Source organism: Neophocaena asiaeorientalis, unplaced genomic scaffold (assembly GCF_003031525.2).
Source record: "Neophocaena asiaeorientalis asiaeorientalis breed wild unplaced genomic scaffold, Neophocaena_asiaeorientalis_V1.1 scaffold106, whole genome shotgun sequence".
NCBI lineage: Eukaryota > Metazoa > Chordata > Mammalia > Artiodactyla > Phocoenidae > Neophocaena > Neophocaena asiaeorientalis.
The window spans coordinates 338,523-347,669 of NW_020172597.1; the positions used below are offsets into that span (position 1 = coordinate 338,523).

Sequence of the window (9,147 nt, forward strand, 5' to 3'; positions counted from 1 at the left end):
GCTGAAATTGAGAAGTGAGTTGAGAAAGATGGTATTGAGAATGGGGAGAGGATGAGCTGGCCACAGGGACAGGAATAACACACGGATGCAAGTAGGAATAAAATTGGGGGAGGGGGATGGGGAGTATGGCATTGAAACCCACCAGATAAAAGAAGCTCTGAACTTCTTCACAGGGGTTTGGACACAGACATATACATCTGTGTACACCTGCATGTTCTGGACTGAGCCTATGTTGCTGGGTTCCTGCAGAACCAAGTTTAGGTGATATTAAGCAGGGAGGGTCTTTTGCGGGAGTGTTGTTGGTTCCCATAATGAAGCCCAGTGGCCTGGTGCAGAAGCCCTTTCTTCAGAGGACTGGCTTCTGGGGTTCCCGGTCTGTACCCATTACTACCCCATACACTCCCAAACTCTGAAGGTTCTGAATGTACCTGAAGACAGAGGCTTGTGTGGCTCACAGACAAGTGGGATACTTTACTGAGTTTATTATACTGTCCAGCATCCCAGGAAGTGATGTGATGTCTCAGGCCAACCTCATGAGAGCAAGCATTCATAACAGTTGTACAGGTAAAGCCTCGCTCCTCATTGCAGTTGCCGGCTTAGAGACTCCTCTGTCTCTTGGACAGTGCCCTGCTTCTGAACTCTCGGAGGCTCCTGGTTCCTGGGTCTCCAGGGTAAGTCCTCTTCACTGTTCCTAGGAGGTTGGTTACCTACTTTTACTCATCCTCCAGGTCACATCCTCCACATCAGCTCCTCTGTGAACGCTTTCCTTTTTTTTTCTTTTCCTTTATTTTCTTTTGGCCTCCCCCGAGTGGCTTGCCAGATCTTAGTATCTTAGTTCCCCGAACAGGGATTGAACCTGTGCCTCCAACAGTGAAAGCGCAGAGACCTAACCACCAGACTGCCAGCGAATTCCTTGTGAACGCTTTCCTGATCATTCCCTTTAAACCTGGAAATCTTTTACTTCCCACCTATTAGAATATGTTTTAGAAAGTGCTTCCACAGCACCATGGACAGATTTTATTAGCACTTATCACACTGCACTCTTATTACCCGTGTCTGGGTCTCCAGGAATTGACTGTGAAGTTCCAGTGGGCTGGGACTGTGTCTGGTTCATCTGAATCACCACTGCCTACCAGAGGGGCTGGAACATGGTAGACAGTAATAAATATTTGTTGAATATAGGAATTTCCTCTCTGACTAAGACAGGGGCTTGAGAGCATCTTGGAAGCAGGTTCCTGGGAGGAGGTGTCTGGTGACAATGGTGACAGGAACAGTGTGACACAGACATGTTTGCAGACTGTGGGGTTCTGAGCCCCCTGGGGATGTGGTCCATCGTGAGAGATCTGGGACAGAGAAAAGGGTGTCCAGCAGCCCTGAGGATTCACGCACCTGGAGTGGCCTCTGTAGCCACGGTGGCCTGAGGAAGCTCAAGGAAGGGCAGGACCACATCAGCTGGGGAGGAGCCCTGCTGTCCTGCATGTGGCAGGCATAGTGTGGGCAAGGCTGAGCCAGCACGCACTGTCTCTGGAGGATCTGGCTTCCCACTGCCCTGTAGCTCCCTGGACCTTCTGAAGGATGGTTCTGTGAGGAACAAGGCTACTCAGAGATTTCATGAGAAAAAAATCTCCATGAAGGCTCTTGAGAAAGGTCTTTGTGGACTAGACAGTAACCTGAGAACAACAGACCCTGGGGAAAGATCAGGCCAGTGAGGATGTAGGAAGTAGTCAGAGAAGGTCTTGGAAACCAAGCTAAGCAAATGGAGAGCCTTGTAAAGGTCTTAAGTTGGAGGAGTCTCATGGAAGCCCACTCCAGAGCAGTGTGGTGAGTGGAAGGGAGGGAGCCAGGCTGGGATCCCTTCCAGTTTTCTGGGTGAGAGATGACAGTGGCCTGAACCAAGGTGGGGAAGCTGGAGTGGACAGGAAGGCATGGGCTAGAGAAGCGTTCGGAGGCGGAAGGGACAGGACCTGGTGACGGGTGTGAGGAGTGACTAGGAGGACCAAGGCTTACACCCCAGGTGACTGAGTGGGGTGAGCAGATTTGTGGGTGATGAGATGAGCTCAGTTTGGGACATGGGACGTTTGAGGTGCTGTGGGTCATCCGAAGGGAGCTGTCCAGTGGGCAGTTGGAGGCAGAGACCCTGCTGGAGTCCAGAGGATGGGCAGGGGCCAAGGCACAGAGTGGAGGAGATCCCAGGAGGAGTAGAGACAGGAGGTCCCAGGGAGCCCAGGGAGCATCAAGGTCTAGGGAGTTTCTTGCCCTGCAAGCTGTCTGAACACTGAATGTTGGGGGCTGGCCAGAGGAGTCCAAGAAGCTTGAGTAGTCAACCCGGGTCCCCTCCAGTCTGCTAACTTGCACCCACTCACACGTGTCGACCTACGGTTCCAGTCCCACATCTATGCTCTCACTTGCAGGCCCACATCACTCGCACAGCCCACATTCGCAGAAGGCGCACCCCTCAGCCCTCTCTCTCTGTCTTCCCTCCACAGTCCCACCTCTCCCTGCAGACCCTGGGGTTAATCTTCCCCCTCCCCCAGATTAGGGGCACTGCCCCTCTTTGTGCGGCCCAAGTGCCCGAGGCGAGAGACCTGGGAGGCTTGCGGCCATCCGGGCAGCTGAGTTGGGGAGGGCGGAGAGGGGCGCGGGGGTGGAGACACAAAAGTGGGGAGGATCCTGGCTGCAGCTGTCCCGCGAGGGGCCGGGACAAAGGGCCTGCTGGCGGGCCCGCTGGAGCCGTTTTCATGCTTGTTGGGATTAAGCGCAGGAAACGTCGCTCGCAATCGTGCGGATCAACAGTCCCGTGAGCGCCGGCGCGTGGGGCGGGCTCGGCTCCACCCGCCCCCAGCTTTGTGCTGAGCCCTCGGCTCCAGGCGGCGCAGGGGTCCGGGGAGGCCGCCCCTTTGTCCGTGCCTTTCGGGGGACGAGCCCCGCCCGGGGACCGCTGGACACCAGCTGAACGCCGGCCTCCTGCCCTCTCCTTCCTCCCCAGCACGGAGCACTAGGGCTCCACCTTGCGCCCCATTATGGGGCAAGCTCACGGCCCCCCAAGTACCGAGCCCCTCGGACTGCTCCCATCCTACGGCCCGAGCCCTCTTTCATCCCCGGTGGGGGGTGGGGGGTGGGAGGGTGTACATACAGGTCCTTGGGGGACCTGGCCCCTCCCCCGGCCCTGACCTCAGTATGATGGTTCCCCTTTTCCCTGAGCCACCTCCCTCCTCCCGCCGGCCAGTCCCACAACCAGCCGAATCTCTTCTCAAATCTACTGGAGATAAAAAAGAATGGAGCAAGTAGAAGATCGACCGCCCCTGAGCCTGGGGGTTTGGGAAGAGGAGCTGGGAAGGATAAGGTGTGGCTAGAAGCCTTCAGGCCTGGAGATGGCGGAGCAGACTCATTTCTAAGCTGTCCGGCGCTGGGGCTGGGAGAGGCTCGGGGGTCTGCGGCGGTGTGCAAACCACCCCCCACCCCGGGCTGGGAGTACTTTTATTTCTGAGAGGGGTTGGGGAAGGAGGAGGAAGCACGCGTGTGGGTCTGTGTCCAGGAGTGTGTGTGGGTGTGTGTGTCTGTGCACGGGCGCCGTGCATAGGCATGGGGTCTAGTGCCCCTGTGTCTGTGGGTGCCTGGTGGGTGTGGGCATGTATATGAGCGTGGATTTGAGGTCTGATTTGGAACACCCCCATCTCATGCTCCTCACCACCAGCATCCCCATTAAACTCATAGGTCTGGGAGTCAAGGCCCTTTAGCAATTATTTCTAATATACAGCACAACTGCCCAGCTGCATCTCCTAGCTCTGATGACCTCCCCATCCTCTCCTAGTCAGATAGTAACAGCTGACATTTATGGACTCCTTCCTGTGTGCCAGGCTCAACTCTAAGCCCTTTACATGTGTAAACTTATTGAAGTCTCACAAAATGCTATGAGAGAAACACTAACTGCCCCATTTCACAGTTGAAAAAAGTGAGGCACAGCTAGTAAGTGGAAGATCCGAGACACCTGGGTCCAGTCTGCACCAGGAATCACTATCCTTTGTTGCCTCAACTTCTACTCATTCTCTAGGCTCTTCTTCCTCCAGGAAGTTTTCCTTGATCAGGTGTTCAGAGATCTCATTGCTTTCCTGTTCTTGTTACCTGTTCATGCTGTGATTAGGAGGAAACACTAACACTGGGTTTGGGGTGTGGCCTGTAGGAAACAGAGGCTGGCAGACATGTCACAGGCTGCCATCAGGGGCCATTCAATCTCCTTAGAGATAGCCACTACAGACCTTTCTCCACTTATAATGGGGTTCCATCCCAATAAACCCATTGTAAATTGACAGTATTGTGAGTAAAAACTGCATTTAATACACCTGACCTACTGAACATCCTAGCTTAGCCTAACCTACATTAAACATGCTCAAAACACTCACATTAGCCTACAGTTGGGCAAAATCATCTAACATAAAGCCTGTTTCATAATAAAGTGTTGACTATCTCATGTGATTTATTGAATACTGTACTGAAAGTGAAAAACAGAATGGTTGTGTGGGTACAGAATGGTTGTAAGTGTATCAGTTGTTTACCCTGATGATTGTATAGCTGACTGGGAGCTGCCACTGCCCAGCATCCCGAGGGTATTGAGAGACTGACTATCATACTGCATATCACCAGCCTGGGGAAAGATTAAAATTCAGAATTCAAAGTAGGTTTCTACTGAATGCTTATCAGTTTTGCACCATCAAAAAATAAAGTCAGGGCTTCCCCGGTGGCGGCGCAGTGGTTGAAAGTCCGCCTGCCGATGCAAGGGACACGGGTTCGTGCCCCGGTCCGGGAGGATCCCACATGCCGCGGAGCGGCTGGGCCCGTGAGCCATGGCCGCTGAGCCTGCGCGTCCGGAGCCTGTGCTCCGCAGTGGGAGAGGCCGCAGCAGTGAGAGGCCCGCGTACCGGAAAAAAAAAAAAAAAAGTAAAAAAGTCATAAATCAGATTCTCCTAGGTGAGCTGGGGAGTGAACCTGGCGTCTGGCCCTCCATCCGACACACCAGGGAAGAGGCACCAGAGACCATCTGCGGTTCCCATGCACAGGAGTCTTCCTCCCAGAGTAAAAATGGGCCAGAAGGAATAAGGATAATGAGAAGGATTAGTGAGGTACAGGGGATCTCCATCCCAGACATTTGAAGAGAATTCAGCGAGCAGCAAAAATTCTGTGGAGCTGCAGAGGATGGTAGCCCTCACAGCCGAGGGCTGCAGCGACACTGGCTTTCAGAGTGATGAAGACTGCTTTGAAAACCAGAACACATCAGGAAATGACAACTCACTAAGGAGTAGAGTTGTGCAAAAGAGAACAAGAAAAGGGCAAACGGGGAAGAGCAAGTCACCACTGAGCAGGATTCTCCAAGAAAGGCTGAAGGTGAGGAGGACGATCGAGAGACACGTCAAAAGGTGCCTGGAAGGGAAGTATGGTACAGTTTATGAGTTTTGTAGGGAACACAAAACAACCCTTAAGTATATCATCTGGGGCATTTTTGTTTGTTTGTTTGTTTTTTGCAGTACACGGGCCTCTCACTGTTGTGGCCTTTCCCGTTGTGGAGCACAGGCTCTGGACGCGCAGGCTCAGAGGCCATGGCTCACGGGCCCAGCCGCTCCGCGGCATGTGAGATTTTCCCAGACCGGGGCATAGAACCCATGTCCCCTGCGTCGGCAGGCGGGCTCTCAACCACTGCGCCACCAGGGAAGCCCGTCATCTGGGGCATTTTAACAGCAAGTTACCTGGCTCTGGTGATTGCGGCCTGTGTGCTGAACTTTCGCAGAGCCCTTCCTCTTTTCGTGATCACGGTGGTTGCCATCTTCTTTGTGATCTTCATGGCCAGATATGAGTCTCAAATCGCTCAGCTCCCGTCTCCTGGCCAAAGGCTTCTGGACAGCCATTGGTTCTGGCTGAAGTGGGTGATTTGGGCCTGCCTGATCCTGGGAGTTATTTTCTGGCTGGTCTTTGACACCACCAGATTGGGCCAACAGCAGCTGTTGTCCTTCGGTGGACTCCTAACGTACCTTATCCTGACATTTCTATTTTCCAAGCACCCAACCAAAGTTTACTGGAGGCCTGTCTTCTGGGGTATTGGGTTACAGTTTCTTCTTGGGCTTTTGATACTAAAGACGGAAACTGGATTTATGGCTTTTGACTGGCTACGGAAACAAGTTCTGACATTCCTGGAGTACACTGATGCTGGCGCCACATTTGTCTTTGGTGAGAAATATAAAGACCACTTTTTTGCATTTAAGGTCCTGCCCATCGTGGGTTTCTTCAGCACTGTGATGTCCATGTTGCACTACCTCGGATTGACGCAGTGGATCATTAAAAAGCATTCCTGTGTCCACATCGAAGCAGGAAGGAAGGAGAGAGGATGCAACAGGAAGTCCCCATTCTGAGGTGGGCACCACAGTCCCTGGTTGGAAGGACCACTACAAATTGGGACCATCAACCATGTTTGTTTGAGAGGATGGATGGGTAATGCTAGCGACTATGGGAACATCTCCTGTTGAATCTGTAGTTCCTTCTGGCAATAGATTTGTTGGACAGAGAGTCTCCACTGCTGGTCCAACCACATTTACCATATGTCACCAAGTCTGAACTCCACACAGTCATGACCACTGGGTTCTCTACCATTGCTGGAAGTGTCTTAGGTGCATTTATTTCTTTTGGGGTTTCATCCTCTCACCTGTTAACTGCTTCAGTTATGTCCACACCTGCAGCATTGGCTATTTCTAAACTTTCTTGACCTGAGACAGAAACACCTAAAATAACCCTCAGGGAGCATCCTCATGCATTTCCCTGGTGGCGAACATCGCTGTGAATTTGATTGCCTTTCTGGCCCTGTTGGCTTTTGTGAATTCAGCCCTTTCCTGGTTTGCAAACATGTTTGACTACCCACAACTGAGTTTCGAAGTAATATGCTCCTACATCTTCATGCCCTTTTCCTTCATGATGGGAGTGGACTGGCAAGACAGCTTTGTGGTTGCCAAACTCATAGGTTATAAGACATTCTTCAATAAAATTGTGGCTTATCAGAAACTCTCAAAATTGATCCATTTAAGGCAAGAGTGTGGACCCCATTTGTGGATGGCGTGCAGCAATATATGTAGATTTGTGCTGAGACAATTGCCACTCATGCTCTCTGTGGCTTTGCCAATTTCGGTTCCCTAGGCATAGTGATAGGCGGGCAGACTCACATCCATAGCACTTACCAGCACTTCTGTAGACATCAACTGCCATCATGTTTTGGAGAACGCCTTCAACTCCAGCTCAGTTAGAAACACAACCAATGTAGTATCTTGCTGCCAGAGTCTACTGAGCGGTACTGTTGCCAAGGGTCCTGGTGAGGTCATCCCAGAAGGAAACCATAGCCTGTATTTGAAGGACTGCTGCAATTTGTTGAATCCACCAACACTAAACTGCAGTTGGGTTCCTAATACACTTTGAGTTCAGCCACTTCTCCAACAGAACTCTAAGTACAGGTGCTAAATTTTCTGCTTTGGGGAGGAAAAACAATGCTATTTCCAGATTGATACTTCTGTCATGGAATCAGCTTTAATTGGAAAGAGGGAAAACAGGATGAACACTTCAGTCTCCAGTCCCAGAAATGTTTTCTGTCTCAGAAGGAAATTCTAGAGACAATGCTGAGATGCTTCTTAATGAAGTGCTCATCACCAATGCTCTTCATAGCATAAAGACTAGGTTTTATGAGAAAACACAAACACTAATGACTGGAATAAAGGGGGATTCATACAAAAGAAAGAATGTGAAAAAGGGTTTGGAATACCTTAATTTATTTGTGTTTTCATTTTTGTTCGTGTGTGTGTGTGTGTGTGTGTGTGTGTGGTGATGGTGTTGATGATGAAGTAGGGATCTAAATGCCCAAAGGACTCTTTATCTCCGAAGTACAATATACTAGGATATTTCTAATTACTTTTTTAAAAAATCATAAATCGGGGACTTCCCTGGTGGTCCAGTGGTAAAGAATCCACCTTACAATGCAGGGGACGCGGGTTCAATCCTTGCTCAGGGAACTAAGATCCCACATGCCACGGGGCAACTAAGCCCGTGCTCCACAACTACTGAGCTTGTGCGCCTCAACTAGAGATCCCGCGTGCCGCAAACTACAGAGCCCACGCGCTCTGGAGCCTGCACACCACAACTAGAGAGAAGCCTGCGCGCCACAAGGAAGAGCCCGGCGTGCCACAAGGAAAGATCCCGCATATGCTTCAATGAAGATCCCACGCAGCCAAAAGTGATAAAATAAAATAAATAAATAATAAATCTTAAAAAAAATCATAAATCGAATCATCATAAGTCGGGCAGCATCTGTACACAGAGCTCCGCTATGATATGCCACACCTACTAGGGCTTGGGAGCCCACCTACCTTCTGCAGTCTCCTTATCCCCGTAACTCCTACACTCCTCATTCCCACTTCACTCCCTGCCTCCCTGCACCCCAGGTTTTAATCCCATCCCCTCTGACAACACTTGATGGTGCAGACCTATTTGGGGTCCCTGGAGAGAAGGTTTCCATGGACCCAGACCTTTCTTCTCCCCAGAGGACCCAGCCTTGCACTACCTCCCTGCCAACCCCTTCCATGCTTCCTCCTATCCCTCGGGCCTGCTCAGGCCTCTGCTGTGTGCCTTGACCTGTGGGTCTCTGGGTCTCAGCCCCAACCTCATTCCTCATTCCTCCTATTAAGCAAGTCTCCTCAGGTAGGACCAGAAACCTGAGTTAGACTACCCTGCTCCTGGTCATGGGGTTTCACTCTGGCAGGAAGGGGAAGGTGTCTCACTGGCTAAACTCCTCCCTAGTGTATGGAACTTCCCCACTCTTCTCACTGGCCCAGGGACTAAGAAATCCCCACTCAGTGACTTTAAAACAACCTCCCAAGTATAGAAGTCTCAGGCAGAGACCTTCACAGAGGGCAGCTGCAGCTCCCCCTCTCGTTGGCTGAGCGGCTAATGCATTAGTCTTTTGGATGCAAGTCTTATCTACCTGCACAGGCAAGACTTGCTCAAGGGCAGGGCTGGCACTGTAGGGCCTTGTGCAGGGGGGCCTTGATTGTTTTAATGCCTACAAAGCATTCAGACCCATTTCCTCGTTCAGTCTGTACAGTTGCCACAGGCAAAGAAACAGAG

General features: G+C 51.3%; 1 pseudogene; it reads left to right on the forward strand.

Annotated features, from left to right (window-relative positions):
* The first annotated feature begins 515 nt into the window (after nucleotides 1-515).
* On the forward strand, nucleotides 516-7,449 carry LOC112395496 (solute carrier family 28 member 3-like; annotated as a pseudogene).
* Nucleotides 7,450-9,147: the final 1,698 nt, after the last annotated feature.